Raw genomic sequence first — 19,795 nt, forward strand, 5'->3', positions numbered from 1 at the left:
TAAATTTGGCGACAATACTGCTGATTGGTCGCGGCCGGCGACCGCGACCAATCAGCAGAGCGATGCAGAGCGGGGTTTAAATTTGGCGCCAAAATCGCTGATTGGTCGCGGCCGGCGGCCTCAACCAATCAGCAAAGCGGTGTTTAAATTTGTCGCCAATCTCGCTGATTGTTCGCAGCTGGCGGCTGCGACCAATCAGCAGAGCGGGGTTTAAATTTGGCGCCAATAATGCTGATGGGTCGCGACCGCGACCAATCAGCAGAGCGGGGTTTAAATTTGGCGCCAATAATGCTGATGGGTCGCGACCGCGACCAATCAGCAGAGCGGGGTTTAAATTTGGCGCCAATAATGCTGATGGGTCGAGGCCGGCGACCGCGACCAATCAGCAGAGCGGTGTTTAAATTTGGCGCCAATCTCGCTGATTGGTCGCGGCTGGCGGCCGCGACAAATCAGCAAAGCGGTGTTTGAATTTTGCGCCAAAATCGCTGATTGGTCGCGGGCGGCGGCCGCGACCAATCAGCAAACCGTGTTAGTGAGGAATGGAGAGCGTGTTTAAATTTGGCACAAAAAACGCAGATTGGTTGCGGCCGGTGGTTGCGACCAATCAGCAGAGTGAGGTTTAAATTTTGCGCCAATACTGCTGATTGATCTCGGCCTGCGACCGCGATCAATCAGCAGAGCGGTGTTTAAATTTGGCGCCAAAATCGCTGATTGGTCGCAGCTGGAGTCCGCGACCAATCAGCAGAGCGTTGTTTAAATTTGGCGCCAATCTCGCTGATTGGACGCATCTGGCGTCCGCAACCAATTAGCGGAGCGTTGTTTAAATTTGGCGCCAAGCTCGCTGATTGGTCGCGGCTGGCATCCGCGACCAATTAGCACAGCAGTGTTTAAATGTGGCGGTAAGATCGGTGATTGGTATTGGCCGCTATTTAAATGTGGCGCCCAAATTGGTGTTTAACTTTAGCACCAAGATCACTGATTGGTCGCGCTCTCCGCACTCGACCAATCAGCGAATCGTATTGGTGAGGAGCGGGGAGCGGAATCGTATTAGTGAGGACCGGGGTGCGCCGCTGCCTGTGCAGGTACTTCCGCTGCGAGAACCCGGGACATGAGCGGGCGCTCGCAGCAGAAGTATCCCCTCCCGCAGCGCCGCTCCCCGGTCCTCCCTTCACACCCTAGACACTGATGTCCCCACAGTATCCGCATGGTGTTACAAAGGTCCGGACATTTGTGTTAAAAATCGCTGATTGTTCGCTGACGCTGCCAGCGACCAATCACCGATTTGGGCGCCAAATTTAAATATCGGCCACGACCAATCACCGATCTTGGCTCCACATTTAAACACCGCTGTGCTGATTGGTCGCCGACGCTATGCGCGACCAATCACCGATTTTGGCGGCACATTTAAATAGCGTCCGCGACCAATCAGTACAGCGGTGTTTAAATGTGGAGCCAAGATCGGTGATTGGTCGCGGCCGATATTTAAATTTGGCGCCCAAATCGGTGATTGGTCGCGGGCAGCGCCTGCGACCAATCAGCGATTTTTAACACAAATGTCCGGACCTTTGTAACACCATGCGGATACTGTGGGGACATCAGCGTCTAGGGTATGAAGGGAGGACCGGGGAGCGGCGCTGCGGGTCGGGATACTTCTGCTGCGAGCGCCCGCTCATGTCCCGGGTTCTCAGAGCGGAAGTATCCGCACAGGCAGTTCCGCTGACATCCATGTGGCTAGGATGTGAAGGGAGGACCGGGGAGCGGCGCTGACATCCAATTGGTCACGGCAGCTATTTAAATCTGCCGCACAAATCGGTGATTGGTCGCGGTCTTGGCCCACGACCAATCACTGATCTTGCGGCCAAAGTTAAACACTACTGTGCTGATTGGTCACGGGCGCTGCCTGCGACCAATCACCGATTTGGGCGCCAAATTTAAATATCGGCCGCGACCAATCACCAATCTTGGCTCCACATTTAAACACCGCTGTGCTGATTGGTCGCGGACGATATTTAAATTTGGCACCCAAATCGGTGATTGGTCGCGGGCAGCGCCAGCGACCAATCAGCGATTTTTAACACAAATGTCCGGACCTTTGTAACACCAGGCGGATACTGTGGGGACATCAGCGGCTAGGGAGTCAAGGGAGGACCGGGGAGCGGCGCTGCGGGTCGGGATACTTCTGCTGCGAGCGCCCGCTCATGTCCCTGGTTCTCGCAGTAGAAGTATCCGCACAGGCAGCGCCGCTGACATCCATGAGGCTAGGGTGTAAAGGGGGAACCGGGGAGCGGCGCTGACATCCATGCGGCTAGGGTGTGAAGGGAGGACCGGGGAGCGGCGCTGACATCCAATTGGTCGCGGCCGCTATTTAAATCTGCCGCACAAATCGGTGATTGGTCGCTGTCTTGGCCCGCGACCAATCACTGATCTTGTCGCCAAAGTTAAACACTACTGTGCTGATTGCTCGCGGTCAGCGTCCGCGACCAATCACCGATTTGGGCGCCAAATTTAAATATTGGCCGCGACCAATCACCGATCTTGGCTCCACATTTAAACACCGCTGTGCTGATTGGTCGCGGCCGATATTTAAATGTGGCGCCCAAATCGGTGATTGGTCACGGGCAGCGTCCGCGACCAATCAGCACAGCGGTGTTTAACTTTTGCGGTAAGATGAGTGATTGGTCGGGTCCGAAGACCGCAACCAATCATCGAATCGTCTTGGTGAGGACCGAGGAGCGGCGCTGCCTGTGCGGGTACTTCCGCTGCGAGAACCCGGGACATGAGCGGGCGCTCGCAGCAGAAGTATCCCCACCCGCAGCACCGGTCCTCCCTTCCGCATGGAGGTCAGCGGCGCCGGCGGTCCTTCCGCTGCTACCGGCCGGGAGATGAGCACCTCGCGCCGCTCATCTTCCGGCTGCATCTCCGTCCCGCAGATGGGTCCGGCGGTCGAGGTCCTTCTGCTGCTAGCGGCCGGGAGATGAGCGCCTCGCGCCGGTCATCTCCCGGCTGCATCGCCGCTGAGCTCCGTCCCGCAGATGAGCCGCTAACGGCCGCCATCTTTTTTCAGAAATCCCGCGGCTCTGATTGGCCGCTGCCGGACCAATGAGCGACGCGGGATTTCCTGGACAGATAGACAGACAGACAGACAGACAGACGGGATAAGTCAATTATATATATAGATGTCAGAAAATCAGCAGTAGAAATCCCCATATAATGACTACATTTTGGAAATGATAACCCTCATTGAATCAATCTTTAGAAGTTGTTACTATTTTGACTCCACAGGCGCTTTCCAGAAATTAACACTCAGTGGATGTTGGAGAGTGAAAATTGCAAATATACCATTTTATTACCCAACACATAGTGCCCAGATTGTGCTCCAGGAGACACACACCGTAAATTAAGTGGGTTCTTCTCACTATAGTAATGCCAAATACATGGATGGTACATGTGGTTTGGACACACACAAGGCTCAGAAGCAAGGGGGAGATTTGACTTTGGGAGAGTGGATATTGCTGGATTAGTTTATGGAAGCCATGTTGCTTTTCAAGAGCCTTTGAGCCACTAGTGATGTGGAAACCCCTGTTTTTTTCCATTAACAGATGATGGATTTGAGTGGTATTATTTTCGCCTACATAACATTGGTGGCTTTTTATTGCATATTTGGGAGGCAGACTGAACAAAAAGTTGCACACCGTGCTCTACTGGGTCATCCTATGAGGTTTTCTTGGTGAATAATTCAATATGTTTTCATAACTTACCATTTTAAAGTTTAAGTAGAAATGTTAAAAAATATAAAATTCAAATATATTTTATTCTAAAATAATAATTGGTTTTATTCTTGGCAGATGTCTGTACCAGGAGATCAGAGGGACAGCTGACATCTTCAATTTTTAAATCTGATAATCGTGTGATCCCACAACAGACAACTGAAGTGAATGCCATTACTCCAGATATACCATCATCCCGTCACAGCAAAGATCTGTCATCTGATCCTTTGAAACAGGTCCTGTCTTCTGATTCATTACCGACCACTAAGGAAAATCAAAGTCGCAAAATAAGCATTAAAAAACGAACTGCTCCTAATTCAAAGAAGCCATTTTCACGTTCAGAATATGGAAATGGTTTTCTCCTCGAAAAGTCTTCTCTTAAACATCAAAAAATTCATGCAGAGAACAGATTTTCTTGTCACAAGTATGGGAAATGTTTTAACCAGAAATCAGATCTTGTTAGACACCAGAGAACTCACACAGGGGAGAAGCCTTTTTCATGTTCAGAATGTGGGAAATGTTTTACACAGAAATCAGATTTGGTTAAGCACCAGAGAATTCACACAGGGGAGAAACCTTTTTCATGTTCAGAATGTGGGAAAAGTTTTAACCGGAAAGCTCATCTTGAAAGACACCAGAGAACCCACACAGGAGAGAAGCCTTTTTCCTGTTCAGAATGTGGGAAATGTTTTACACTGAAAGGGAATCTTGTTATACACCAAAGAACTCACACAGGAGAGAAGCCTTTTTCATGTTCAGAATGTGGGAAATGTTTTAACCTGAAATCAGATTTGGTTAGGCACCAAAAAATTCACACAGGGGAGAAGCCTTTTTCCTGTTCAGAATGTGGGAAATGTTTTAACCGGAAAGCGCATCTTGAAATACACCAGAGAATCCACACAGGAGAGAAGCCTTTTTCATGTTCAGAATGTGAGAAATGTTGTAACCTGAAATCAGATTTGGTTAAGCACCAGAGAATTCACACAGGGGAGAAACCTTTTTCCTGTTCAGAATGTGGGAAATGTTTTAACCGTAAATGCAGTCTTTTTATACACCAGGGAACTCACACAGGAGAGAAGCCCTTTTCATGTTCAGAATGTGGGAAAAGTTTTAACCGGAAAGCGCATCTTGAAATACACCAGAGAACGCACACAGGAGAGAAGCCTTTTTCATGTTCAGAATGTGGGAAATGTTGTAACCTGAAATCAGATTTGGTTAAGCACCAGAGAATTCACACAGGGGAGAAACCTTTTTCCTGTTCAGAATGTGGGAAATGTTTTAACCGTAAATGCAGTCTTTTTATACACCAGGGAACTCACACAGGAGAGAAGCCTTTTTCATGTTCAGAATGTGGGAAATTTTTTATAAGAAAATCAATTTTTCTTAATCACCAGAGAACTCACACTGGGGAGAAGCCTTTTTCCTGTTCAGAATGTGGGAAATGATTTACACTGAAAGGGAATCTTGTTATACACCAGGGAACTCACACAGGAGAGAAGCCTTTTTCATGTTCAGAATGTGGGAAATGTTTTAGCCATCAATCAGCTTTTGTTAAGCACCAGAGAACCCACACAGGGGTTGTCCACTAGTAAGGCAACCCCTTCTCATTCCTCATGTTTGGTCCTGTTAAAATAAAAACACTTAAACAAACCTCCCATGACGGCACCATTCCAGCGGTGTCAGGATTCGCATTCCCGAGGCTCATGTGAGGTTGTTACATCACATGGGCCCTGTGCCCAATCAGCCCTGGCTTCACTGTCCCCGCCTTCAGACGTATTGAACATCAACAGGAAGCCAGGGCTGCAGCTTCTCTCTGACTTCGGCTCATTGTTCGCCTAAACATTGGAGCTCCCCCACTTCTGACCCCATTTTGGAAACTAGACCCTCAAAGGCACCTATCTAGATGCATAGTGAGCACTTGGAACCCCCAGGTGCTTCACAAATTGATTCGTAAAAATGAAAAAGTGGAAAAGGAAATACTTTTTCATTTTTACGGATTAGTTTGTGAAGCACCTGGGGGTTCAAAATGCTCACCACCCATCTAGATAAGTTCCCAAGGGGGTCTAGTTTCCAAAATGGGGTCACTTGTGTGGGGTTTCCACTGTTTAGGCACATCAGGAGCTCTCCAAACGCAACATTTCGTCCGCTAATTATTCAAGCAAATTTTACAATCGAAAATTCAAATGGCGCTCCTTCCCTTCCGAGTTCTGCCGTGCGCCCAAACAGTGGTTTTTCCCCACATATGGGGTATCTGCGTGCCCAGGGTGAAATTGCACAACAAATTTTGGGGTCCATTTCTTCCTGTTACCCCTGCGAAAATAAAAAAAATTGGGTCTAAAGTAACATTTTTGTGAAAAAAAGTTAAATGTTCATTTTTTTTCTTCCACATTCCAAAAATTCCTGTGAAGCACCTGAAGGGTTAATTAAGTTCTTGAATGTGGGTTTGAGCACCTTGAGGGGTGCAGTTTTTAGAATGGTGTCACTTTTGGGTATTTTCTGTCATAAAGACCTCTCAAAGTGACTTCAAATGGGATGTGGTCCCTAGAAAAATGGTTTTGTAAATTTTGTTGGAAAAATGAGAAATCACTGGTCAACTTTTAACCCTTATAGCTCCATAAAACAAAAAAATTTTGGTTCCAAAATTGTGCTGATGTAAAGTAGACATGTGGGAAATGTTATTTATTAACTCTTTTGTGTGACATATCTCTCTGATTTAAGGGCATAAAAATGAAAATTTTGAAAATTGCAAAATTTTCAAAATTTTCGCCAAATTTCCGTTTTTTTCACAAATAAACGCAAGTGATATAGAAGAAATTGTACCACAAACATGAAGTACAATATGTCATGGAAAAACAGTCTCAGAATCAGGGGGATCCGTTGAAGCGTTCCAGAGTAATTACCTCATAAAGTGACAGTGGTCAGAATTGTAAAAATTGGCCTGGTCATTAACGTGCAAACCACCTTGGGTTGTAAAGGGGTTAAAGTACACTCTGCCCCCCATCTTGACTGAAAAAAACAGAAATGTAGAAATTTTTGAAAATTTATTAAAAAAGAAAAACTGAAATATCACATGGTCATACAGTACAGACCAAAAGTTTGGACACACTTTCTCATTTAAAGATTTTTCTGTATTTTCATGACTATGAAAATTGTACATTCACACTGAAGGCATCAAAACTATGAATTAACACATGTGGAATTATATACTTAACAAAAAAGTGTGAAACAACTGAAAATATGTCTTATATTCTAGGTTCTTCAAAGTAGCCACCTTTAGCTTTGATGACTGCTTTGCACACTCTTGGCATTCTCTTGATGAGCTTCAAGAGGTAGTCACCGGAAATGGTTTTCACTTCACAGGTGTGCCCTGTCAGGTTTAATAAGTGGGATATCTTGCCTTATAAATGGGGTTGGGACCATCAGTTGTGTTGTGCAGAAGTCAGGTGGATACACAGCTGATAGTCCTACTAAATAGACTGTTAGAATTTGTATTATGGCAAGAAAAAAGCAGCTAAGTAAAGAAAAACGAGTGGCCATCATTACCTTAAGAAAAAATTGGGCAAACTTTGAATGTTTCCCCAAGTGCAGTTGCAAAAACCATCAAGCGCTACAAAGAAACTGGCCCTTTGCTCAGTATTGAGTAGAAGCCCCCTTTTGAGCTAGTACAGCCATGAGTTTTCTTGGGAATGATGCAACAAGTTTTTCACACCTGGATTTGGGGATCCTCTGCCATTCTCCCTTGCAGAACCTCTCCAGTTCCGTCAGGTTGGATGGTGAACGTTGGTGGACAGCCATTTTCAGGTCTCTCCAGAGATGCTCAATTGGGTCTAGGTCAGGGCTCTGGCTGGGCCAGTCAAAAATGGTCGCAGATTTGTTCTGAAGCCACTCCTTTGTTATTTTAACTGTGTGCTTAGGGTCATTGTCTTGTTGGAAGGTGAACCTTAGGCCAAGTCTGAGGTCCAGAGCACTCTGGAAGAAGTTTTCATCCAGGATATCTCTGTACTTGGCCGCATTCGTGTTTCCTTCAATTGCAACCAGTCGTCCTGTCCCTGCAGTTGAAAAGCACCCCCATAGCATGATGCTGTCACCACCATGTTTCCCTGTTGGGATTGTATTGGGCAGGTGATGAGCAGTGCCTGGTTTTATCCACACATACCGCTTAGGATGATCATAAAAAAGTTCTATCTTCGTCTCATCAGACCAGAGAATCTTATTTCTCTTAGTCTGGGAGTCCTTCATGTGTTTTTGAGCAAACTCTATGTGGGCTTTCATATGTCTTGCACTGAGGAGAAGCTTCCGTCGGGCCACTCTGCCATAAAGGCCCGACTGGTGGAGGGCTGCAGTGATAGTTGACTTTGTGGAACTTTCTCCCATCTCCCTACTGCATCTCTGGAGCTCAGCCACAGTGATCCTGTGGTTCTTCTTTACCTCTCTCAATAAGGCTCTTTTCCCACAATTGCACAGTTTGGCTGGATGGCCAGGTCTAGGAAAGCTTCTGGTGGTCCCAAACTTTTTCCATTTAAGGATTATGGAGGCCACTGTGCTCTTAGGAACCTTGAGTAATGCAGAAATTCTTTTGTAACCTTGGTCAGGTCTGTGCCTTGCCACAATTCTGTCTCTGAGCTCCTTGGGCAGTTCCTTTGAGCTCATGATTCTCATCTGGTCTGACATGCACTGTGAGCTGTGAGGTCTTATATAGACAGGTGTGTGCCTTTCCAAATCAAGTCCTATCAGTTTAATTAAACACAGCTGGACCCAATGAAGGAGTAGAACCATCTCAAGGAGGATCACAAGGAAATGGACAGCATGTGACTTAAATATGAGTGTCTGAGCAAAGGGTCTGAATACTTATGACCATGTGATATTTCAGTTTTCCTTTTTTAATACATTTTCAAAAATGTCTACATTTCTGTTTTTTTTTCAGTCAAGATGGGGGTGCAGATTGTACTTTAACCCCTTAACAACATCTGACGTACTAATACGCGTCTGTGCCCTGGGACTTAACACCCAGACCCGTATTAGTACGTCATCGCGATCGCGCCCGCACACAGGCTGTGCGGGCGCGATCGCCGCCGGGTGTCAGCTGATTGTCACAGCTGACACCCGGTACTATGTGGAGGGAGCGGTCCTGCACTGCTCCCAGCACATTAACCCCCGCTATGCTGCGATCGAAGTCGATCGAAATCGATCGCGGCATTGCGGGGGCAAGGGGAGGTGATCGGCGATACTCACCTCCTCTTCCGGCTTCCAGCGCAGTCTGCAGCGGCTTCCCGGGTGTTGCCATGACGACCCGATGTCGTCATGACAACATCCGGGTCACCAGAGAGCAGGAAGATTGCTTGGACATGCGCAGTGCATCTCCAAGCAATCTTCACACTGTGCACTTCTGACAGCCTTCATGGCATAGGGATGGTGCTCCATTCCTGTGCCATGCAGGCGATCAGAAAAAAAAAAGTAAAAGTCCCAGAGTGGGACAAAGTAATAAAGTGTACAAACTGTCTGAAAGTGGAAAGAAAAAAAAAAATGTGCAAAAATATTATAAAAAAATTAAAAAAATAATACACCAAAAATAAAAATATAATGTACCCATCAATAAATATTATTATAAAAAAAATTTAAAAAAAACAATAAAAGTACACATATTTGGTATCGCCGCGTCCGGAACAACCTGACCTATAAAACTGTCCCACTAGTTAACCCCTTCAGTGAACACGGTAAAAAAAAAAACAAAAAAAAAAAAACAATGCTTTATCACCATACCGCCAAACAAAAAGTGGAATAACACGCGATCAAAAAGACGCATATAAATAAAAATGATACCACTGAAAACGTCATCTCGTCCCGCAAAAAACAAGCCGCCATACAGCTCCATCAGCCGAAAAATAAAAAAGTTATAGCTCTCAGAATAAAGCAATGGTAAAAAATATTTTTTTCTATAAAATAGCTTTTATTGTGTATAAGCGCCAAAACATAGAAAAATTATACAAATGTGGTACCGCTGTAAACGTACTGACCCGAAGAATAAAGCTACCTCATCAATTTTACCACACGCGGAACAGAATAATAAAAAAAAAAAAAACAATTCCTGAATTGTTGGTTTTTGTTTATTCTGCCTCCCAAAAATCGGAATAGAAAGCGATCAAAAAATGTCACGTGCCTGAAAATGGCACCAATAACAACGTCAAGTCATCCCGCAAAAAACGAGCCGTCACATGACTGTCTGCCAAAATCTGGAAAAATTATAGCTCTCAAAATATGGCGATGCAAAAACTAGATTTTACAAAAAATGCGTCTTTTAGTGTGTGACAGCTGTCAGTCATAAAAACCCCATATGATTCTGGCATTGCTGTAATCACACCGACCCGAAGAATAAAGTCGTCTAATCACTTATACCGCACAAGGAACGGCGTCAAAAATAAACTCTTGGGTTAGGATTGGGCTAGGGTTAGGGCTGGTTTTGGGGCTAGGGTTGTGCTGGGGCTAGGGTTGTGCTGGGGCTAGGGTTGTGCTAGGGCTAGGCTTGTGCTAGGGTTAGGGCTGGGGTTGGGATTTTTTTCAAAAGTAAGAAAAAAAGATGACGATATGGCGACTAGTGTTGAGAGCAAGTGCTCGCTACTTGAGTTTGCATCGGGTGCTCTGGTATGCATTGAGTATCGTGGGTATTTGTGTGACATGCTCGAGTCTCTGCCCCATATGCTTCGCGGCCAAAAAACTTTACGGGGATTGCCTGCCATGCACGAGCGATCCCCGCATGTTTTTTTTTGGGTGTCTAATAACCGTGAAACATGCGGAGCAGGGACTCAAGCATGTCACTCGAGCACATGCTGTACATGGTGCATACCTGAGTACCCGATGCAAACTCAAGTAGCGAGCACTTGCGCTCAAGAATAATGACAACTTATTCAATATGATGACCTAATGTAAACAAATTCTGTGCCGTACCTCTGGGTTCAAAATGTTCAATATACACCTTAATAAAATCCTTGAGGGGTATAGTTTCCAAAATGGGGACACTTGTGGGGGAGCTCCACTGTTTAGGCACATCACGGGCTCTCCAAACGCGACATGGTGTCCGCTAACAAATTGAATGGAAAATCGGCTCAATTTGTTAGCGGATATCATGTTGCATTTGGAGAGTCCCTGTGTGCCCAAACATTGGAGCTCCCCCACAAGTGACCCCATTTTGGAAACTAGACCCCCCAAGGCACCTATCTAGATTCATAGTGAGCACTTAGAACCCCAGGTGCTTCACAAATTGATTCATAAAGATGAAAAAGTGTTTTTTTTTTCACTTTTTCATTTTTACGAATCAATTTGTGAAGCACCTGGGGGTTCCAAGTGCTCACTATGCATCTAGAAAGATGTCTTGGGGGGTCTAGTTTCCAAAATGGGGTCACTTGTGGGGGAGCTCCAATGTTTGGGCACACAGGGACTCTCTAAATGCAACATGGTATCCGCTAACAAATTAAATGGAAAATCGGCTCAAATTGTTAGTGGACACCACATTGCGTTTGGAGAGCCCCTCTGTGCCCAAACTTTGGAGCTCCCCCACAAGTGACCCCATTTTGGAAACTAGACCCCCCAAGGCACCTATCTAGATTCATAGTGAGCACTTGGAACCCCAGGTGCTTCACAAATTGATTCATAAAAATTAAAAAGTGTTTTTTTTTTCACTTTTTCATTTTTACGAATCAATTTGTGAAGCACCTGGGGGTTCCAAGTGCTCACTATGCATCTAGAAAGGTGCCTTGGGGGGTCTAGTTTCCAAAATGGGGTCACTTGTGGGGGAGCTCCAATGTTTGGGCACACAGGGACTCTCCAAATGCAACATGATATCCGCTAACAAATTGTCGGCTCAAATTGTTAGCGGATATCATGTTGCATTTGGAGAGTCCCTGTGTGCCCAAACATTGGAGCTCCCCCACAAGAGACCCCATTTTGGAAACTAGACCACCCAAGGCACCTATCTAGATGCATAGTGAGCACTTGGAACCCCAGGTGCTTCACAAATTGATTCATAAAAATGAAAAAGTGTTTTTTTTTTTCACTTTTTCATTATTACGAATCAGTTTGTGAAGCACCTGGGGGTTCCAAGTGCTCACTATGCATCTAGAAAGGTGCCTTGGGGGGTCTAGTTTCCAAAATGGGGTCACTTATGGGGGAGCTCCAATGTTTGGGCACATAGGGACTCTCTAAATGCAACATGGTATCCGCTAACAAATTAAATGGAAAATCGGCTCAAATTGTTAGCGGACACCACATTGCGTTTGGAGAGCCCCTCTGTGCCCAAACTTTGGAGCTCCCCCACAAGTGACCCCATTTTGGAAACTAGACCCCCCAAGGCACCTTTCTAGATGCATAGTGAGCACTTGGAACCCCCAGGTGCTTCACAAATTGATTCGTAATAATGAAAAAGTGAAAAAAAAAACACTTTTTCATTTTTATGAATCAATTTGTGAAGCACCTGGGGGTTCCAAGTGCTCACTATGCATCTAGAAAGGTGCCTTGGGGGGTCTAGTTTCCAAAATGGGGTCACTTGTGGGGGAGCTCCAAAGTTTGGGCACAGAGGGGCTCTCCAAACGCAATGTGGTGTCCGCTAACAATTTGAGCCGATTTTCCATTCAATTTGTTAGCGGATACCATGTTGCATTTAGAGAGTCCCTGTGTGCCCAAACATTGGAGCTCCCCCACAAGTGACCCCATTTTGGAAACGAGACCCCCCAAGGCACCTATCTAGATGCATAGTGAGCACTTGGAACCCCTAGGTGCTTCACAAATTGATTCGTAAAAATGAAAAAGTGTTTTTTTTTTCACTTTTTCATTTTTACGAATCAATTTGTGAAGCACCTGGGGGTTCCAAGTGCTCACTATGCATCTATAAAGGTGCCTTGGGGGGTCTAGTTTCCATAATGGGGTCACTTGTGGGGGAGCTCCAAAGTTTGGGCACACAGGGGCTCTCCAAACACAACATGGCATCCGCTAATTATTCAAGCAAATTTTACAATCAAAAAGTCAAATGGCGCTCCTTCCCTTCCGAGCCCTGCCGTGCGCCCAAACAGTGTTTCTTCCCCAAATATTGGGTATCTGCGTGCCCAGGGGAAATTGCACAACAAATTTTGGGGTCCATTTTTTCTTGTTACCCCTGTGAAAATAAAAAAAATTGGGTCTAAAGTAACATTTTTGTGAAAAAAGTTAAAAAAGTTAAATGTTCATTTTTTTCTTCCACATTCAAAAAATTCCTGTGAAGCACCTGAAGGGTTAATAAAGTTCTTGAATGTGGTTTTGAGCACCTTGAGGGGTGCAGTTTTTAGAATGGTGTCACTTTTGGGTATTTTCTGTCATAAAGACCTCTCCAAGTGACTTCAAATGTGATGTGGTCCCTAAAAAAATGGTTTTATAAATTTTGTTGGAAAAATGAGAAATCGCTGGTCAACTTTTAACCCTTATAGCTCCCTAACAAAAAAAAATTTTGGTTCCAAAATTGTGCTGATGTAAAGTAGACATGTGGGAAATGTTATTTATTAACTCTTTTGTGTGACATATCGCTCTGATTTCAGGGCTTAAAAATTCAAATTTTCAAAATTTTCGCCAAATTTCCGTTTTTTTCACAAATAAACGCAAGTGCTATCGAAGAAATTTTTCCACAATCATGAAGTACAATATGCCACGAAAAAACAGTCTCAGAATCAGGGGGATCCGTTGAAGCGTTTCAGAGTAATTACCTCATAAAGTGACAGTGGTCAGAATTGTAAAAATTGGCCCGGTTATTAACGTGCAAACCACCCGCGGGGCTTAAGGGGTTAATGAGAAAAAAAATGAACTTTTTAGAATTTGCCAAATGGCTGCAATGAAACAGAGTGAAAAATGTAAAGGGGTCTGAATACTTTCCGTACCCACTGTATATATCAAATTCTTCTCTCAGACTTTTGACAAAGTCTAACAAAGACTGAAGTAAAACTACAGCAGTATTTACATGCCTCTTGAAGGGACAGATTGGTTTTATGAAACCGATCCAAAATCTCATGCCACACTAGAAGAATGAAGGGAGAATCAGGTTCAGTGAATTTCTCACCCAAAGCCTCAGACTTTACATGAACTGAAGTCAGGGTCTGTAGCCATGCTGTCTATAAGATTACATATTGGCTGTATCCTTTGTACAAAGCTAAACCTGCTTCATATCTTGCTGACCACCTTGTGGTAGAAAGCGATTTCACGACTGGTAACCAGAGGGGGTTTCGTTTTTCTACCAGCAGATGTTGAAAAAACTACGGATTTTTTAACACTTTGGAACAACTTTATGTCTCTTGAATAGTTTCATCACTATTTTTTCCTGCCAGGTTAAGGGAATGGACCGCACAGGGAATGAATTCCTAACATGTGCTTGGACCCCATTGTACTTCCCACTCATATTGGCAGCATTATCATAAGACTGACCCCTACAATCTTTAATATTAATACCATTTTTACAAGGCATACCACCAATCACCTCGGCTGTTGGTTTGCCAGCGTGACCAATAACAGGAATGAATTGTAGAAATCTTTCAAGGAGTCCAGTGGGCAAAACATATCGGACAATAAATGTTAGCTGGTCACAGCTGGAAACATCTGGTGTAGAGGGATCTTTTTAAGACTTCTCGCCAATATAATTTTTCACTTTCCATTTGCACAGCCCAATATCTGATGGAAACTCTGAAGCAGCTTCCACCCCTTCCCGAGCACCCGCCATTTCGTCAGTGACATTTTCTGGCTCTGCGTCAGATGTTTGGGGCACTACAATGAAATAATCCGCGTGCTCAGAGCAGTGAGATGGAGATGGACATTTTCTGGCTCTGCGTCAGATGTTTGGGGCACTACAATGAAATAATCCGCGTGCTCAGAGCAGTGAGATGGAGATGGACATTTTCTGGCTCTGCGTCAGATGTTTGGGGCGCTACAATGAAATAATCCGCGTGCTCAGAGCAGTGAGATGGAGATGGACATTTTCTGGCTCTGCGTCAGATGTTTGGGGCACTACAATGAAATAATCCGCGTGCTCAGAGCAGTGAGATGGAGATGGACATTTTCTGGCTCTGCGTCAGATGTTTGGGGCACTACAATGAAATAATCCGCGTGTTCGGAGCAGTGAGATGGAGATGGACATTTTCTGGCTCTGCGTCAGATGTTTGGGGCACTACAATGAAATAATCCGCGTGCTCAGAGCAGTGAGATGGAGATGAACATTTTCTGGCTCTGCGTCAGATGTTTGGGGCACTACAATGAAATAATCCGCGTGCTCAGAGCAGTGAGATGGAGATGGACATTTTCTGGCTCTGCGTCAGATGTTTGGGGCACTACAATGAAATAATCCGCGTGCTCAGAGCAGTCAGATGGAGATGGACATTTTCTGGCTCTGCGTCAGATGTTTGGTGCACTACAATGAAATAATCCGCGTGCTCGGAGCAGTGAGATGGAGATGGACATTTTCACAGCTGTTGTTATTGACCTCACATTCAGTCGGTCGATCAGATTCTGTAGATTTTCTTTTAAAGAAAGTCTAACTTTAGGCATTTTACAAATCTCTTCATTTATTTGTGGAGCTTTCTGTCGCTGTTCTCTTCTTTTCTGAGCACCCGATTTTAGTGACGAATGCATCTACAGACATAGGATGATAAAGTATAAGACTAGTTATAACAACTAAATATGGCTGCCGTCAGTCCGTGGGTTTTGTGAGTAACTTACATTTTGTCTGGTACTTTGAGGATGAAGAGGATAAAAGATATGATGCAAAAATTAAGTTTTCTATAACATCATCAGCTTACACCTAGTGAACCTGATGGTGCGTCGTGTGTGTACTTGTGAAACACTTACTAGAAAGTCACTGGGTCTCTGTTCCTCTCTAGTTTTGTCTTTCTCCGAGCTTCTTGCTCCTGACACCTGTTCCATTGGTCAAAGCATGAGAGAAGTTCCTGTAGACCAGGGGTCTCAAACTCAGCTGGGCATATGGGCCGCACACGGAAAAACATTTAATTTGGGGGCTGTATTATTTGCATGACAAAGTGACATTTTTAGTGATACCATTTTAATTTCTATACACCTTTTGAACTGGTCCTCATCTTGCAGACATGGTCTCCCATCCAGGTTCCCCATATTGCAGACATGGTCTCCCATCCAGGTCCTTCATATTGCAGACATGGTCCCCCATCCAGGTCCTTCATATTGCAGACATGGTCTCCCATCCAGGTCCTCCATATTGCAGACATGGTCTCCCATCCAGGTCCCCCATATTGGAGACATGGTTCCCCATATTGCAGAAATGTCCCCCATATTGCAGACATGGTCCCCCATCCAGGTCCCCCATATTGCAGACATGGTCCACCATCCTGGTCCTTATCTTGTAGACATGTCCCCCATCCAGATCTCCCCCATACTGCGCACAGGGTCCGCCCCCCCCATAATTTGTGACATGTACCGGCACCTGGGAATCAGCGGTACAGTTAATGCTGTTCCCAAGTGCCGGGTGCTGAAGGAATCACTCATCATTGTCCCATGCTTGCACTGCGATCAGCTCTAGTAAGGGACAATGGGCAGAGTAGTATTCACCTCCCAATGTCTCCAAAACCTGTAATAATAAGAATAAAATGTAAAAAATCATTATACTTACCTGGCCTGAGGAGACTGCACATGCTGAGGAGCAGAGAAGAATGACTAACTCCAGCGAGCGGGCCTCTGACCTGCACTGAGCTCAGTGAGAGGTGTCCTATCTCTCAGTGAGCTCAGCGCAGTTCAGGGGCATTCTCTTCTGCTCCGCAGCGTGTGCGGTCACTTCAAGCCAGGTGAGTATAATGATTTTTTTTTATTTTATTCTTATTTTTACAGGTTTTGGAGACATTGGGAGCTGAATACTACTCTCAACATTGTCCCTTGCTAGCACTGATAATACGCAAGCAGGGGACAATGATGACAGATGTCTTCAGCACCTGGCACTTGGGAACAGCGCTAACTGTACCGCTGATCCCCAGGCGCCGGTACGTGTGATCTTGATGCGGCACACATTTGCCACACAGGTACATGGATATCTCTGGCATTGGTTTTTGCACGTAATATCCAGACGTGTGAAAGAGCCCTTAGTGCCAGCTTTAAGTCAGTGTAGGGGCGAAGTTACAGCTGCCGCTCACTATACACTGAGCGGTTACTGAAGCCTCACAGCAGCACCTCTATGACTGAAATCTTGAGGCTACTGGGAGGATTAAAGTTCATTTCCTCCTGGTAGCGGGGCTCTATGTGTGGTGGTTGCATGGCTTCAGAACGCTATTAGCCTGCAGATTAACCCTGTATCTGCAGGTTAAATAGTGTTTATTTTACTAGACAGGCTCCCTTTAATGGGCTTGTCTGGGTCCTAACATTAGTCTGCAGTCACTCTATGTCACTGGAGACCGTGAAATAATGACAGTAGTATAAGGCTGCGTGCACACGACCAGGAATAGTCGCGTTCTGGAGGTAGCTCACCTCCAAAACGCTGCATTCTACATTATAAGCATAGTGGATGGATTTATAGAAATCCCATGCCACTATGCTTCTATTTGGCACTGTTGTCACGGTTGTGCCAGGTGTGACAGACAGTCGCCCTGCATTTGGTTGCAGAAGATCTCTTCGTTTGGCATTACAGACACCTTCTTAGGTGTTTCACTCTAGGACCTAGCGGCTACCTCCTTCCTGCTAATTGACACCCTGGCCTGGGTGTTTAAATAGTTTAACTTTGCAGCAGGAAGGTACCAGTGATATTCAAATGGTACCTTGAGAAAGCTTGGAGCTCTCAGACTGCTATCTTCCTCTGTGGTGCTAGGAGGATGCTTGGAGTTCTCTCTGAAGTCGGCTAAGGCTAAGCTACTTTCCCCCATGTTTGTCTACCTTTTTGTGTTTAGTCGTTAGTGGGGATTGACTAGTGCTCTTCCCCCCGTTCCCTATACAGGGCTAAGCGCTAGAGAAATAAAGAGTTTAGGTGCGCGTGCGGCAATTGGTGAGGAATAGTGTTGAGCGAGTATGTTCTATCAACCCTTTCGGCGAGTATGCTCGGTCCGAGCTCCGAGTATTTATAGCTGCTCGGTGGTATGTTTGAATCTCTCCCGTGTGCATGATTTGCAACTGTTTGACAGTTTTATTACATGTGAGGAATGTCTATTTCTTACACATTCCTCACATGTAATAAAGCTGTCAAACAGTTGCAAATCATGCACACGGGAGCGATTCAAGCATATCACCGAGCAGCTGTAAATACTCGGAGCTCGGCCCGAACATACTCTGAACAGAACATACTCGCTCAACACTAGTGAGGAACCAATATAGGGTCTATAGGGGGACAGGGTGATTGTAGATCAGCCTAGGAGGTCTCCACCCCCCTTTTGGCTCCCTTCTCCCATCCCTTCATGTTACATTAGTCTTTCCCACACCTTGCGTGACAGCTGTGTAATCTCACTTGTGGTGCGGGGTTACGAGCTGCAGCATGTCAATTTCTGTACCGGAGGCGCAAGTCTTGATGTGGAAACCTGGATAGAAAGTTTTAGGAGAAACACAAAGGGTTTCCCACGTTTGCCAGTTTTGATCAAATCAAGGAGTCGGAGACAAGAGAAACACGACCAAATCTGTCTGTGTCTCAGGCTCATCTGCTCTCAGATGCCTGGTCACATATCTTTAGTACAAGCAAAGAGATAAGGAAAAAGGGGAAGGTGTTTACAGGCTTTACCTAAAAAGGAATATTTAAGTTTGGGAAAAACAAGGTCGTAAATCATGGAAACTGTTAAATTCCTAGAAAACTGGTTCTACGCAGCTTTCTATGCCTTCTGTAACAAAGAAACTTAATACAAAGACATCTCTATATCAGAGACAACACCCTTTTATTTATGAATAATACTTATAAAGCTAATATTAAAATACAAAATTATCAAAGATATATGAATTGTCTAAATAATAAAACTAAGCATAAATATTTACCATAACAGTCTTCACTCGTATTGTGACCAATAGCATTTCATTAGATGCGGTAAATCCGCATGTAACTAAACACAAGTGCGGTAATTAGAACGCAGCGTTTTGGATGCAGTGAAAATACGCTGCGTCCATAACATTACCATTCCTGAATGTGGGCACATACAAGCAGAATTTCCAATGGCGCTCTGTATCTAAGAGCAAGGAGCCTTTTTAGTGTAAAAAATGTGGGGGATGGGAGTAGACTGAAACTACATGGGGCAAATGACCCGACACACTGTGCCCCTCCACCTTGGAAATTTTACCAACATCATGTCAAATGCCCCTGCACACTGTGCCCATGTATCATGTATTTATATGAATACATGAGGCAAGCAAAAATTCTAAGATGAGGGGAGGCACACAGTGTGCAGGGGCATTTGTCTTTATGTAGTTTCAGTCCACTCCCATCCCCCACATTATATACAATTTTTACAAATGACAATGGCCCCCTGCCCTTTTATACAGATCGCCGCTGGCTGCCTACTAGTAGGAAAGAGCAGGGGGCCAGTATCATTTTGTTGATATATATAACATAGTTTTTAGGAAATTAAGACAGAATAATACAGGCAGGTGAGAGCAGGGCTCAGTCAGGACTCCACTCAGGAGACCAGGCAACTTTGATGTAACGTCCTTAAAACAAGTCAAAATGAGGTTCAGTATTGTGTGCGGCCTCCACATACCTGTATGATCTCCCTACAATGCCTGGGCATGTTCCTGATGAGGTTGCGGATGGTCTCCTGTGAGATCTCCCAGACCTGGACTAAAGCATCCGCCAACTCCTGGACAGTCTGTGGTGCAACGTGACGTTGGTGGATGGAGCGAGACATGGTGTCCCAGATGTGCTCAATCGGATTCAGGTCTGGGGAACGGGCGGGCCAGTCCATAGCTTCAATGCCTTCATCTTGCAGGAACTGCTGACACACTCCAGCCACATGAGGTCTGGCATTGTCCTGCATTAGGAGGAACTCAGGGCCAACCGCACCAGCATATGGTCTCACAAGGGGTCTGAGGATCTCATCTCGGTA

The 19,795-nt window shown here is 45.2% G+C and overlaps 1 pseudogene; it reads left to right on the forward strand.

Annotated features, from left to right (window-relative positions):
• Positions 1-19,795, forward strand: part of LOC141270822 (uncharacterized) — an 80,592-nt pseudogene that overhangs the window by 14,292 nt on the left and 46,505 nt on the right.

The sequence above is a fragment of the Phyllobates terribilis genome, unplaced genomic scaffold (assembly GCF_046119375.1).
Source record: "Phyllobates terribilis strain yellow unplaced genomic scaffold, ASM4611937v1 Scaffold_5__5_contigs__length_657084704, whole genome shotgun sequence".
NCBI lineage: Eukaryota > Metazoa > Chordata > Amphibia > Anura > Dendrobatidae > Phyllobates > Phyllobates terribilis.